Genomic DNA, 15,643 nt, shown 5'->3' on the forward strand with positions numbered 1-15,643 from the left:
TGTGAATCTCTGACGTTTATCAGGTGCTTATGTTATTGCTCTCCAATGGATCCTTTCTGAGACATAGGAATTGCAACCTGGACAAAGCCAGAGCTCCCCTAACCTGTCTCAAATGGCAGCTGATAGGAGGCTCTGCAGAGGGATACTGGGAAAATCTTTTATGCACCATTCTGGAAAAACACCTGCCTGGAGGCTGTTAAACTTCTGGTCTGAAATTCTGGAGTGAATTATTAGACTTAAAGTAAAGAGAGCTTTTGAATCATGGAATCATATAATCATTCAGGTTGGGAAAGACCTCTAAGATCATCGTATCCAGCCATCCACCGAGCACCACCATCTTGTTCACCATTAAACCATGTCCTCAAATGCCACAGCCACACAGTTTTTGAACAATTCCAGGGATGGCATCTCCACCACTGCCCAGGGCAGCTTTGACAACCCTTTCCATGAAGAAATTTTGCCTAATATCCAGTGAAAACCTCCCCTGGCACAGCCTGAGGCCGTTCCCTCTCCTCCTGTCCCTTGTTCCCTGGCAGCAGAGCCCGACCCCCCCCGGCTCCCCCCTCCTGTCAGGGACTTGCAGAGCCAGAAGGTCCCCCCTGAGCCTCCTTTGCTCCAGGCTGAGACCCCCCCCTGAGCCTCCTTTTCTCCAGGCTGAGCCCCCCCAGCTCCCTCAGCCGCTCCTGCTGCTCCAGCCCCTTCCCCAGCTCCGTTCCCTTCCCTGCACACGCTCCAGCCCCTCCGGGTCTCTCCTGTTGAGGGCCCAGAACTGGGCCCAGCCCTCGCGGTCCCTCAGCGGTGCCAGCACAGGGACGGGCACTGCCCTGGGCCTGTGCCCACACCATGGCTGGCACAGCCCAGGGGCCCTTGGCCTTCTTGCCCCCCTGGGCACACCCGGGCTCGTGTCCAGCTGCTGTCACCAGCACCCCCAGGGCCTTTCCCAGCTTTGCAGCCCCTCTGCCCCAGCCTGGAGCTGCAGGGGTTGGTGTGACCCAAGGGCAGGACCCGGCACTGGTCCTTCGTTGTATTTCATACAGTTGCCCTTGGCCCATTAATCCAGCCTGTCCAGATCCCTCTGCAGAGCCTTCCTGCCCTCCAGCAGATCCACTGTCCTACCCAGCTTGGTGTCATCTGCAAACCAGCTGAGGGCAATCAGCCCCTGGTCCATACCATTGATGAAGGTATTTAACAGGACCGGCCTGGATATTGAGCCTGGGGAACATCACTGATGACCATATGGAGCACAAAAACCTCTCAAGGCTTGGGCACGTGTTCAGGTTTGTCTTGAGTCACCATAAATACTTTGAGTCCATTTATATAGATTTTAAAAATACTCTTTTTCATAGTCTTGTGCAAGTTTCACTGAATGGACCCTGTTGACATACATGTTCAGCTTTAGCTGTTGCATTGCTTTTGGTGCATGTAAACAAGTTGTCCCCTATGGCTGTACAGATTTTTATGTCACCTGGAGGATTTGCTCTCCATGAGCTCTTCTGTACTGCCTTGTGCTGTGCTGTTACCTGTCTGCACAGCCCTCAGGGTGAGGGAACTATGTTTCATAGAAACACAGAGTCCTATGGCGGTTTGGGTTGGAAGAGACCTTAAACTCAGCTTTTTCCAACCTCCCTGTCCTGGACAGGGACACCTTCCACTAGACTGGGTTGCTCCAAGCTCCATCCAGCCTGGCCTTGACTAAGTGGAGTTTCATAGGAGTGGAGCTCCTTGTATATATGGAACTTTCAGCTGCACATTGAACAATCTGTGAAGTGCATCCTCATTTGGTGTTCTAGCTCAGATGAAATGGGCCAAGAGGACACCCTCTTGGGTGCAGACACCCTCTCTACTTAAATTGTACTTAGCCGTAATGAGCAATTACCTGATTTTTCTCTCGTTCGCTGCTTTATCTGTCACATGTAGATGATAGTGGCTGATTTTAAAATGTTACAAATTCACAAGCAATTAGGGCAAAGACATATCAATGAAAGCAATGTTTTCCTGTGATAGAAATGAGTCACAATTCAACCCAAAAACCACCAGAGAGGATGGAAAGTGTTGAGAGTACGATTTTTGGTTAGTCTTCTCAAAACTATTATGAAATCTGATTTATTTCAGCTGCTGAGTGTGGCAGGACTGTCTGCAAGGGGAAGAACTGCAAGCAAAATGAGCTTCTAAAAATGCTGATTTTAGTTGCACACAGTAATTAGGAGAACAGCGAACTCTTGGGCAGATAACAAGTCCTAGCACATCCATCATTTCACACCTATTTGGTGAGGTGCTAATGAGATTTGAACACTACACAGGTCTGGTTGTGGCCTCTGCACCGAGTCAGGCAAACACTTCAGAAATGTTTATACAGTGGCTATTTTGATTCTCTCTAATATCAGTTGATCCTTTAATAATGTAGCTTTTTGTTTATTGTACTGGAGAGCAGACCTGCTTCTGTATGCAGGATCTTTTCCTGTCTTTTCTGTCAGCAGGCCAACTTACCTAGTGCTACCTCGACAACCACCTGCTATGGGCTATGGGTCTGTTTTCTTAATTGCAATGAAATCATTTATGCCAAATAATGCCACATTACAACAGCATAATTTAATTTGCAGCTGTTCATTATATTTCCATTATCCTTCAGCTTTGGCACCCTCCCAGGAAAGGACCCATGAGTACCAGGTGAGACAGTTTCCTAAAGTGATAAAATTGCACCCCACACAGTTCACTGCCGGGTCTTTTCTGTGGCAGAATTCTGGCATAATTACATTCCTTGGGTTTCACTTATGTCATGCTGAAAAATAATAATAGAGGGTTGGTTTTTTTTAAGTCTAGATTTTTTTTCAAGTCTAGATTACAATCTCTTGCTATTCGAACTTAATCATGCTGTACTATGAAAAATAAGGGTTTTTAAGATGCATGACAAATGTTGCTTTCATTTGAACATTGGAAGTTTTAACTTCAAACCTGTACAGAATTGTGCACTACATTAATACATGCCAAGGCTAGAAGAAATTGAGGCTGCCTCACAATTATTCCCTAATGGCAACAGTAATGTAAGTTGAACTTGTGAGCATTTGGCTTTTTGTAGCATTTTGTATTTAATGTATGTGGTTCAAGGCTGCATTATAATTTAGTATTATCAGGAAGAATATAGTTTATTAACCATTCCACTGTTTCTCTAGAAGTATATATAGTAAACTTTTTACAATTAATCAAAAGCAGACATGGTAAAAATGAAAATCAGATTTATTGCCAAGATCATAAATGTCAAGTGTACTGTTATGCAGGCTTTGTATTACTTCAGTTGCAACTTTAAAGAACGTTTTAAGTGATTGGAAAAAGGAAGTTTATTAAAGGCTCAGCAGGTCTTCTCTGCACTCTGCTGTTATTAATGTAAATCATTGCATCGTGTGATAGAGGAGCAATGTGGCAGGAGAAGATTTTGAACAGGCTTCCTCTGTGACTACCAATACCTTCAGGAAGAACTTGAAACACAGACCACTCTGTTTCCTCTGGCACACAAATGCATAGAGATGTCAGAAGAGGGAAAGGGTAGTGCAAAGCACCCATGGTAGTTCATTGCTGAAGTTTTTTTTGGGTCACAGCTTAGCAGACTCTGATGTTTGTAAGAAAATTCAACACTCAACAACATTTTTCAAGTGTCTATAATTGGCTTTATCTTCAGTCCAAGATATTTTACTTCACACAAATATTATTTGTTTGCTTTTCTTAGGCAACATTAATACATCCCTTGAGCTGCTAACCTAGGGAAAAATCTACTAAGAAAGTGAAATAATTTTGGTGCATGATCTAAACTTGAATTCTGGTTGGCAGGTTTTGGTTACTTCTGGCATGATGGAGACTCAAACACAGCCACAGCAGGGAAGCCCCCTGGGCTGGGGCAGCTCTGGCCTCAGCCTCTCCTTGGTTCATGTTACATGTCTGTGAAATGCAGGTAAGGGCTGGCATCTGCTTTGCAAACTGTTTTGGCGCTAGATGGTTAAAAACGTCACTGAAGACAAGGATATTGTTTCATTGCTAGTGTACATTTAGTGAAGTGATAAAGAAAGGAGCAGAAAGAAGTAAACCACTTCTGTCTTGTGACTTTTAAACAGGGAAGATTTTTGATAGATATAGGATAGATAAATACTGTAATAGCTCCTCTGTGGACGTTTTGAAATAATCCTTAAAGCTCTCTAAAACTCTGTGTGAGAGATGTCTGGAGGTTCCTCTTTTAGAGTTAAGTATGGGTTGATGAGTTCTTGAGGTTGGTTTAGTCCAACTGCTGTATGAAATACAAAGTAAGGTAAGAAAGTGAGCTGAGAAATACAGCTAAGGAAGAAAAAAGAAATAGTAGATTAAAGGCAAAGCTATAATTTCATAGAGTCACAGAATATTCTGGCTTGGAAGGGACCCTGAAGACCATGCAGTTCCAACCCCCTGCCATGGGCAGGGACACCTCCCACCAACCCAGGTTGCTCCAAACCCCGTCCAACCTTGCCTTGGACACTTCCAGGGCTGGGGCAGCCACAGCTTCTCTGGGCAACCTGGCACCTCAGCACCCTCACAGGGAAGAATTTCTCCCCAGTATCCAATTTAAACCTACTCTCTTTCACGTGTTTGATTCCTGTATTACTGTGTGTTAACATGATTTTAAGTGCCTTTCTGTTTGTAAAGCTCCTGATCACTTGCATTGAAGTATTAAACATAGTAATTTTTATTACCTGAGAAGCTTTATCCCTGAGAAGTGTTACCTAACACTGAGAAGTGTTTTCTCCCAGGCAGTGCAGGGAAAGCAAATTAAAGCCGGGGAGAGCAGGACACATGCAAACAATGCACAATTGAGAGCACCCTCACCATTGATTAACCTGCTAGGAAAAGCTGCTAACAGGTCAGGGAAGTGAAATGGATATTTTACGGATATTTTGCCTGTTACAGAACAAATTCTGGCAAATGATACATGAAGTAGTTTATGACACTGTCACCAGAAGTTCTAGAGTGCCAGTGGTGTCTGACTTTTGCATACCTGGGAGCTCCTCCTGCTCACAGCAAGCTCCAAGGCCTGACCAAATGTGTGTCTGATGGAGTAAGACTTGCCTCAACCAAGATGTTCACCCCTTTCTCAGGCACACACAGAGCACTGCTTACAAAGCAGCATCGCCAGAGACTTAAATAAAAGAAGTCCTGTGGAACATATCCAGTCCTCAGACACTACTTGGTTTATTCTGTAATTGGTGAATGCCCTTATCAGCATTTCACTTGCCTTGGAGTGATGCTTAATCAGCAGGGAGGGATTTGATTTCCACAATGTCAGCCCACACCCAACTAACTCCTCTGTACAAGCACTTTTTTAATCTCTAAATGGAAAGATTTTTAACAGGTTTGGTTTTGGTCTGAAAAAAATAGTATCTTCATAATTCTACCTTTTCAAGCTGATATTTGGAAGATTTAGTTGCTACTCTGAAATGGACTCATAGAATCTTATGATGGTTTGGGTTGGAAGGACCTTAAAGGTCACATAGTCCCAACCCCTCTGCCAAGGCCTTACCTCCAGCCCTTCCCTCTCCTATTTCTGTTCCTACAGAAATACACCTCAGTTAAATTCTCCCTGATACTTTTCTTGTGGTGAGAAGGTTTGAAATGGCTTACCGAATTCAAGTTGTGACAAAATGGGACAATTTGGGCTTTCAGTCCCTCAGGAAGTCTGCAACATTTCAGCTTCTCCTTTCATGTAAACTGACCACAGTTCTGTGTGTGGTTGGGCAATTGATGTCACACCTAACTCAAGCTGACTACCAGTTTTCTCCTGCCTTTTCCCCGTAGGCTGCTGACTACAGTCAAATTACCTACAAAACAAGAAGTCAGCTGAGATAAAGAATTGGAGAAAATGGCTCTGGTTGTCTGAGGTGCTCTGCAATATTTGTCATCTGCGGATTAGCAGCAATCAGCAAAACTCACAATAAGCGGTAAGTGCTCTAAATGTCATAATGAGCTCAGCCGTTGAAATCTGAATGCCATTTATGTTGCCCTTTGATAATAATTTGTGATTGCCACTCAAGGAGGCAATCATGTATCCAGCACAACTAAAAATTAGATGCATAACCCTGGCTTTCCATTACAGCCTGAGCTGCCGTGCAGAGTACTAAAATGGTCTTTGACTGCATTCGTGTTTCGATGTCTTACACTCATGTCACGTAATAGAAGTGAATCTTAAATGACAGAATTTATTTGGGAAAATGTGTGTAGATTACAGGTATTCTTTGGAGAACTCTACAGACAGTGTTCTAGTCATGTTATGACACTAAAAGCATCTGGTTTTTCCTGCCTGCATTTTTATGTTTTGAACATACAAACTGTTATACCAAGTACCTCTTTTGGAGGCTTGTTTTGTTCTTTTTTTTTTTCCCTTCCTCCTTTCTTTTTTGGTTATTTATTGCTGACTGCTGAAGTGTTTTGGCTTCATTTTCAGACTATAACACCTTTTGTTTATCTTCTACCTCTAGACAGAACATTTTTTTAATATTTTCTTGTCTGCAAAATTTCTTCAAAGGATGCACAGCTATGACACTCTCTTAGGCTGCTTTTTCTCCTTGTGTGTAAATACCAATTTAATCACAAATGTAATATAAAAACATGGTTTTTTAGTGACAAGCAGGTAAAAATATGGCACTGTTGGTAGAGTAGAATGTCTCCAAGTAGTGCTGTATCTCCTGTCTGGCTACTTCTCTCTTTCCAACAGCTCTTTATCATCAGGTCAAGGAGTTTAACCTCTGTTAAAGTTCTTTTGGGTTTTGGACTTCCTGCTGTTAGTTATCCAAGAAGAACACTTCCCAAGGTCTTGGAGAATGATTGGTCAGACAATTGTCAACTTTGCACTCTTTGGGAGTCTTCAGTAGTACGTTTAGTAGTGCTTCAGTACCTACTTTTAGGTGTTTGTTGCTATGTAATACGTTACAGAATAAGGAGGTAGTGAACAAGAAGAGGATCCCAAAGCAGGAGCAGAAAACTGCTGGCAAGGCTAAGCCAGCTCCATAGGAAACAGCCTGTAGTGAATGTGAGATTGTCCCATAAATCTGTTGATTCTCTGAGAGGTAAATATGGGCATCTGTCAATCCAGGGATCCAAGGGAAATTCCAGTGCAGAAATTGGGGGTTCTTTCTGTGTGATTGCATTTCACTGCTCTGTGTCAGTCCCTGGCAGGTCAGATGCTGTACGTGGCCTTTGGCATCCTGGTTCATCTGAAGGATACAAGGAAGCATCAGTAGATGGGTGAATCTCAGATGATGCTGAAATGTTCCCAAGGAGTGATAAAGCTGATCCTGAATTTCTGAGTTCGGTGGAGTTTATCTCCTGGAAGGAGGGCAGACAGGTGAGCATTTCCTCTGTTCATAGCAGTGCTGTGCTGTATTCAGCTGATCTGTGACCCATACCCTGACATGGGCCAGAAAAATGCCCAAATAAGATTTGGAGAGCCTGGAAACTACATAAACTGGGCTCCAGAGGAGTGTCATGGATAGTGTTTGCATCCTAACAAAGAAGACTGGTAGCTTACTCAAGAGATCTCAAAAAGCCTAGTCCTACCTTTGAAGCAACACCTTTACTCACCATATTTGCCAGTTCCTCATTCTTAGCAGGACTGGGTTTAGATTTTCTTATCACAGATTTTTGCATAAAAGGCAGTCACTGCACCACATATTCAGCAAAAAGAAATTCTGTGTGAAAATAAGACACCAGTCTTTGAGAGAGGAAATTCTTCCCAGACCACAGGGTTCCTGCATGGAATAAACCTTACTTTATACTTTCTGGATTTTGCAAACAGCCTTAGAAAAACACCTGTATTCAGCAAGGATGTATAAAAAGTGCATCAAATCAGGTAATTATAAGTCACATACATTAGAGCAGCTTTTCAGCATGTCTTTGCTGTGGTGGCTGTTACCTAAACATTGAGATATGGCTCAACAAGCCACGTAAACCTAGAAAATACAGCCTGGGTACTAAATATGACCATTTTCCTATGAACTTTGTGAACTTTTCATCCAGTAAACCTCTGAAGAGACTGAATAAATTCTATTTGGTACTGAAAGAGAAGGATACTGCAGTAAGTCAGCTTGGAATTGTGTTTGCCCAGAGGTCTGAAGATACAAAATTCATAGAAATATACCAAGTATCTTTTATTAGACCAGATGATATATTATATCTGGAAAAAGCAGATGAGGTTTGGGTTGTTCTGTGTCCTCATTAGATAAAACAGGGGCAAACTTCAAGCCACATGCTGACTGAGAGAAATTTGATAAGACAGAAGTAGCTAACTCTGGCAATAGAAAGAAACTGTTAACAGGGGAAGAGGTGATGAGTTGTCTCTCTAATTAGTGTATATAGGAACAGGAAGGTGTTATCAGGGGCTAAAGAACAAATTTTGTAATATTATAAGGCTCATATTACTGTTGAATCTGTGATTTATTTTTTCAATCCAGATGTAATTCCTAGGCTGCAGGAGGTGTTTTGTTGTCCTCCTGTGAAGGTAAGACCTGAGAGGGCAGGAACTAAAGGTAGAGACAGAATTCTCCAGCCAGTCTGTGGGAGTTTCTGTTTTTAGCCAATCTGCATTCCCTGTGGTCCTGCCTGGCTGTTTGTTTTCACCTCTGTGCTTTCCAGGGAGATGAGGCAGTAAAGCCAGACAAAAAAATGTGCTGAGATGAAGACACTGGAAATCTACAGGTAGCAAACCAGGGCCTGCCTCCCTTTCAGCTGAAGCAGTAAGTGCCTGCAGAGCAATGCCTGCCAATGGTCAGATTCGTGCCTTAAAATCTGGGTCTTAGGAAAATAGTTTCAGTTTTCTGGGGTCAACTAATTAAGCCTCATGAGCTGTCTTCTCTTTTTAGTCAATGTTATTCAGATTTTCAAGTATTTCTTTTTCTTTATGGAAAAAAAATTTAAAAACCCTCTGCCTTTGAAACAGCTTCCAAGAATGAAGAATCCAAGTTAGAGAGAATTAACCCCTGGCCCACTTGGTAGGGCACATCCCTGGGATGTGAAATACTGAAGGAGTTAGAGCACAAACTCAAATATTTGTCTTTCATATGCCATACAAATGCACTTCTTATGTAAAACAGTTATTAACTTAATCTATTCCTTTAAAGAAAACGTGCTGTGCAGACTCAGGATTACAGGCAGCATTTGTCCCATGAGAAAACAACACTGAGGGAAGAAAAACTTTTCTTTTAACAACAACAATACATTTGCTTTTTTTCTTCAATACTACCATGGTAGATAATAATACTCGAGGGTCTTTCCCACCGTGGTGCACCCAGGAAAGGGATGGGTAGCACAGCAGTAGAGCGTTAGCGGAAATCACAGAATTACAAAATGGCCTGGGTTGGAAGGAACTTTAGAACTCATCCTATTCCACCCCCTGCCATGGGCAGGGACACCTCCCACTAGCCCAGGTTGCTCCAAGCCCCGTCCAACCTGGCCTTGGACACTTCCAGGGATCCAGGGGCAGCCACAGCTTCTCTGGGCAACCTGTGCCAGGGCCTCCCCACCCTCACAGGGAACAATTCCTTCCCACTATCCCATCTATCCCTGCCCTCTTGCAGTGGGAAGCCATTCCCCCTTGTCCTGTCCCTCCATCCCTTGTCCAAAATCCCTTTCCAGCTCTCCTGGAACCCCTTTAGGCCCTGGAAGGGGCTCTCAGCTCTCCCTGGAGCCTTCTCTTCTCCAGGTGAACCCCCCAGCTCTCCCAGCCTGGCTCCAGAGCAGAGGGTCTCTAGCCCTGTGGTCAAATTAGTGGCTCTGTTGTGGTCCAGCCCCACAGCGTCTGTTTTCACTTCGGTGCTTTGACATATCACATAATTTGGAATTGATTACTCTGGGCTCAGGTTGGATCAGTCTGGCAACACTGACTGCAAGGCTGCTGCACAGCTGCTCTTATCAGCCCTAAGAAATACAACCTGGTAGAGTTTTTAGGTTGGTTTTCTTTTTGCTCAAAATGCCTTCTTTCATCCTGGTATGTAATACATGACTGTTAAATAAAATTATGTGTTACAATGCACTACCCAATATTCTCAATGGTCTCAAGTTGCACCAGAGGTGGTTCAGGTTCGATATTAGGCCAAATTTCTTCACTGAAAGAGTGGTTAAACATTGCAATGGGCTGCCCAGGGCAGTGGTGGAATTACCATCCATGGAAATGTTCAGAAAATGAGTAAATGGGACACTTGTGGTTTAGTGGGCACGGTGGTGCTCAGTCAAAGGTTGGATTTGATGATCTTGGAGATCTATTCCATCCTTAATGATTCTATGATAAAAACCCCCATCAAGTTGCAGAACACTTCAGATGCCAAGTTCACATGGTTCTATAAAATTTTTTATTTAACTTAATTAATTATTAACTTCCATAAATGAAGTGGAATTTGATATGCAGAATGGAAGGAGTTGCTATACTCTGCACAAACTGCTATGGGCCAGTTTAACTTTGACTGTGAATATTATTCATTAAAACAATTCAGATAGTTTGAATATAGTAAGTCAGTGTTAAATATCTATCTTTGGTGATTTTAAAATATACATATTTTCAAGTGTAGTGCAGGAAAGCCTTTGCCTTCAGTGAAAAAGGCCAAATGTTCAACCCTAAATCAAACAGGGAGCAGAGCTTTCGAAAGCTTTGCTGAGACTCACCTATTATAAAAGGCCAGGGAGGCATTTTGTTCTTCAGAGTCAGATCATATATTTTCATTTTTCCCAAGCTCTTAACCACAAGGTTCCAGAATTTTCAGTTAATTTTCAGTGAATTTAAATAGTTTATTTGGTGGCCTAAGAGAGGAATGGTTTGAAAACATCTAAAAATTACCTCTAGAGAATGTAATATTTTTTTTTTCTCCCAGAGTAATTTCCAGCCACTTTAATCTGTTGTAAATGTTTGTTGTTAAATGTTTCATAGTCACACAGAGAAAATTACCAAGTCGGGGAATTTGTAGTTTGAATCCCAATATAGCATGGGATAATACCTTAAAAATTGATCTCCTTAGCCTATTTAGATACAACTAGTAACAAAAAAAAACCCAAACAAACAAATAAACAAATAAACAAACAAATCAATGGAAACCCTCCCCATACTTAAAAAAAAAATCGAAACACAAACAAAAACACAAACCCAAAAATCTTTCTTAATTTTTATTAATGATTCTCTCATCAGCATTTAATTTTTCACTTTGGAATCCATACAAGAGTTTTAATTGATTTATCCCTACACAGAGTAGCTCTTTTTTACCTTTTTTCCCCCCTCTTGAGATTGATAAAGCAGTCATATGGAATTCTCTTTTATTTGTTTGATGTAATTGTCCTGGAGGCTGGAGTCACGAGTTATCGAGTACTTAGTCTGAATTAACAGGTGACTAAGTCTGAATTAACAGGTGACTAATACTGAGATATATTAGGAAGAGTTAACTGTGTTTTCACTGTTGGTCTCAAAATCCAGGCTTCTGTCTGGTGACACCCTGAGAATTAGTGCTCTAAAAGTATCTGCATGTCCCAGATATCTCTAATGTTTTGGTTTCTTTTTCATTTTTCTTCTTCTTTTCAGTCTGGATTTGATATACGGGTGTCACGGTTTGAGATTGCCCCCCCTGGGAGCCGGGGGGCCTAGAGGTGATTGAGTGGAAGGGCAGTTTCCCCTGGATGGACAATCACCGCTCGTTTTGTTCGCTCCTGTGAAAAATCATATGTACACAACTGGTGGAAGTTGTTGGCAATCGGTCTGTCTGTCTGCTGCTGTTGTGTCTGCTGCTGTGGGGGTGTGAGAAAGGCCCCAGGGGTGGCAGGACCCCCTTCTTTCCCCTCTTGGGGGAAGGGGGCCCTGCAGCCACACAGCTCTGTCTAAGCCAGGGTTGGAGGCAGCACTGGAGTGAGTGTGTGTTTGTGAAGAAAGGGATTCTCAACACCTGAAGGTAAGAGGGAGAGTGAAGCCAGACCCTCTTCTCCCCCCCCTTTGCAGCCAGACTGCAGAGGGGGCTTCTCCTTTCCCTCTCACTGTAAAGTGGAGGGGAGGCTTGGCATTGGAGCAGAGCCAAAGTGGACGGTCTGAAAGCAGCTCGGTGCCAGGGAGATAACCCCAGGCAAAATTAGAGATGGACCAGAGAGAGGCCCGGAGGATGTCCTTGCAATGATTTAAAACAGAAGACAGCTGAAAAATCAGAGGAGAAATGAAGATTCCAGGACGTGTACTGTAATAAGCTGAACTAAACTACAGCAGCACGGAACCGAGGTATGAGAGAGAGAATGACACAGCAGAGACGGCACAGAACCAAGGAGAAAGCACTCAGAGCTATCTTCTTGGACTTCCTGAGGAAGAAAGGACTTCAGTAAACAGCTGGAGGTTGGTGGGGGGAGTGAACCCTTTTCCCTGAACACTCCCACAAGAGAAAGACTGGTTACCTATCAGCCTAAAAGGCTTTTCCTGGACTGAATTAAGGGAAAAAGCTTAAAGGGACCGATAGAAGTGTGTAATATTATACATATAGTTGTTTTTAGCTTGTACAGTATTTATTTGTATAGTAATTAATGTATATATACTTCCCCTTTTCCCCTATAGAAGCCTGTTGCCTGAAAGTTTCTCTTCAGTGTTGAGATAAATTGTGGGAAGGGATGGGGTAAGCCTGGAAATTGGATTTTGGATTTTTGTGGTGGCTCAAACCACCACAATGGGGAACACTGCAATGGTGTAATTGAAAAAAATTATTAAAATGTAACTGTGTTTATGGAAACTTATCCACTTGTAGCTGTCTTTCTAAAATGGTGAATTGTGTTTTGGTGCTGAGTTTTAAGACACAGATTTATTTTTGTGTATCGTCATCATCCTAGAAATCCATGTAAATCATTGCAGTTTTGACATTTTTGTGTAAGATCTATCTGTATCCTATAAACTATTTATTAACGAAAGCATCTAAAGACTGGAATATATAAACTGGAGATTTTACTGGACTTTAGGATCTTTTGATTAAAAATACATATCAGGATAAAATATTAATAGATCTGTAGCTGTGTATGTCCTGGTGTTCAGATGGGCTGTGTGTCCAGAGAAGCTCTTGGATTCAGTTTGTGTGGGAGATGCTCATTACATCTGAAGCTTAAAGCCCGGCATTAAACAGATACACAAGAATAACAACAAAGTCTTAATGCAAGAGAGTGGGAGAGTTTGCAGTAATATGTTGTGTATTTACTGGAAATAATAAGCTAACCTTATTCCCTGACTGTTTTCTCCGGATTCTCCCTCAAATATTCCCCTTATTTATTTTTCTCATTTGATTGATTTTGCGCATTTAATTGTTATTCTGGTGGGGAAGGAACACCTGACAGTGCCATCGAGTGTACTGACCCGGGCAGTCCCCCATGCTGAGAACCCAGAGGTTGAGTTGCACTTTTATTTTTGTTTTCCACTAGCCCAAATTATGGTAGGAAGATCAAAAATAGTGGAAAACAAAACCCCTGTGCTGGAAGACTTAAGATAAACCAAAAAAAACCTGTGAGCCTGTTCTAGTTATTTGGTAGTAATGAAGCTTTACAGAGGAGGAGAGGATGAGGAGGGGAGAAAGATTAATTAGTAGGGTGCAGGAGATACAAATATTTTGCACCATGGTATATATATCTGTGTCTGTAACATGCATTTTTTGCTAGTTTTCCTCCTCAACCTGTTTATATCTGTAGCCCATGTAGAATGAGTGATATTTTGAACTGGGAAGATGTGATTTTCTCTAGGACCCAAGAGAATGGCATGAACCTCAGGAGAGGTTTAGGTTGGATATGAGGAAAAGGTTCTTCCCCTAGAGGGTGGTTGGGCACTGACCAGGTTCCCCAGGGCAGTGGGCACGGCCCCAAAGCTGCCAGAGCTCCAGGAGCATTTGGACAATGCTCTCAAGACAGGGTGGGATTGTTGGGGTGTTCTGTGCAGGGCCAGGAGTTGGACTGGCTGGTCCCTGTGGGTCCCTTCCAATCAAGACATTCTATGTTCTGTGATTCTATGGCAGTCAACAACACAAAGTAACTAACTCAACCCTAAGACATTTCACTGGAATCACACATTGATATCATTGATATCATAGATGATGACATTGCCTGCAGGGACTGTGAATCCTCCTTCATTCATTATTTCAGTCCTTCTATTCCTGGCTTGTGTATTCCTGGCTGTACTGGTTTAGCACAGCCTGTTTCACACATTTTAGCTTTATGTGTAACAGAGCAGTATATGTACAAGGTATTAAAGCCAACTTTACATCCAGTTCTCCACCCCCTCTGGCCACCATCCTTGTGCTCTCTCTCTCTCTCTCTCCACAACCAGCCTATGGGGTTTTTTTAATAATTTATTTTCTTCTTCTTCTTCCCTCTCCCAACAGTTCCTGGCAGAAGGTCCTGATGTGAAACAAAAGTGAGAAATGCCCAGAGCTGTCAGGATGGGAAATAATAGGGATTAAGAGGCCTATTTCTGATAAAGTTCCCTGGTCAAACAACTGAGCCTCTTCCTTCTCCCTTTCTTAGTGTGCAGCCACCTGCTCAGTGGTTACATACATCCTGCCCACCAAGGACAAAGGGATAGGTTGCCTCTGGTTAAAGCACTGGGATGGGATGCAGGTGTGTTGGATTCAGCTCTTCCTCCCCACGCTACGAAAATTCCATAGTTTATCCAGTGAGTTTGTAGTTGGTAAACGTTACTGTAGTTATAAACAAACCGACGTAAATGTAATTTTCCCAGTTCTGGGCACTGTGAGAGAGTTAATTCCAGCCTCCAACAATGCTGTTTTATTCCACTACCTAGAGGGAGCCTATAATAAAAATGGAAAGAGACTATTTACAAGGGCTTGGGGTGGCAGGACAAAGGGGAATGGCTTCCTACTGCCAGAGGGCAGGGATAGATGGGATAGTGGGAAGGAGTCCCTCCCTGTGAGGGTGGGGAGGCCCTGGCCCAGGTTGCCCAGAGAAACTGTGGCTGCCCCTGGATCCCTGGAAGTGTCCAAGGCCAGGTTGGACGGGGCTTGGAGCAACCTGGGCTAGTGGGAGGTGTCCCTGCCCATGGCAGGAGGTTGGAATGAGATGAGCAGCAAGGTCTCTTTCAACCCAAACCATTCCATGATTCCATGATAATCTGTAATTCTGAGTTGCAAGAGCCAGGGTTCTTTAGGATATGCAGAATTCTGAATTTGGTTACAAATTTGGTCCCTTCAAACCCAAAGCATTCTGTAATTCTATGATTCTGTAATTTATCTTGATCAGAGACACAGGCATTGCTATGAGTTAGCAGAGATGATGCCATGATTCGCATGGAAATAGCCCAGCAGCTGCTTTCTAAGGTGAATGTGGATGGAAGAACTTGGGAGTCAAAGAGAAAAAGGAGTTAAAAGGTGGTAAACTGTAAATAAGACCAAATTTCATTCAATAAAGAAGTATTCCTTTGTATCCTCAACTCAACAAGTTAGCAAAGCTTCCAAAAGATTAATAAGAACAGATAATCCTTCCTTATATATTAAATATCTACTGTATTTTAGCTTTGGATACTAGAGAGTACTTGTTTTATTGGGGGTGGGGGGTGGTCTATCTTTTTTAATTTTTTTGGTGGTAGTTTAATCTTACAGAAAATCTTACTTCAGAAGCAGCTGAAGCCATTAAA

General features: G+C 42.6%; 1 long non-coding RNA gene across 2 annotated transcripts; it reads left to right on the top strand.

Annotated features, from left to right (window-relative positions):
* Positions 1-1,083: 1,083 nt before the first annotated feature.
* LOC113996421 lies at positions 1,084-12,565 on the top strand. 2 transcript variants are annotated; one of them, XR_005564849.1, is made up of 7 exons: positions 1,084-1,277; positions 2,630-2,667; positions 3,823-3,943; positions 5,812-5,954; positions 7,179-7,357; positions 8,644-8,744; positions 11,570-12,565. It is a non-coding gene; the product is annotated as an uncharacterized LOC113996421 (long non-coding RNA). The 2 variants fall into 2 exon arrangements; XR_003543771.2 differs by lacking the exon at positions 8,644-8,744.
* The last annotated feature ends 3,078 nt before the right edge of the window (positions 12,566-15,643 follow it).

The sequence above is a fragment of the Pipra filicauda genome, unplaced genomic scaffold (assembly GCF_003945595.2).
Source record: "Pipra filicauda isolate LSUMZ 115617 unplaced genomic scaffold, ASM394559v2 scaffold371_size1224239_pilon, whole genome shotgun sequence".
NCBI lineage: Eukaryota > Metazoa > Chordata > Aves > Passeriformes > Pipridae > Pipra > Pipra filicauda.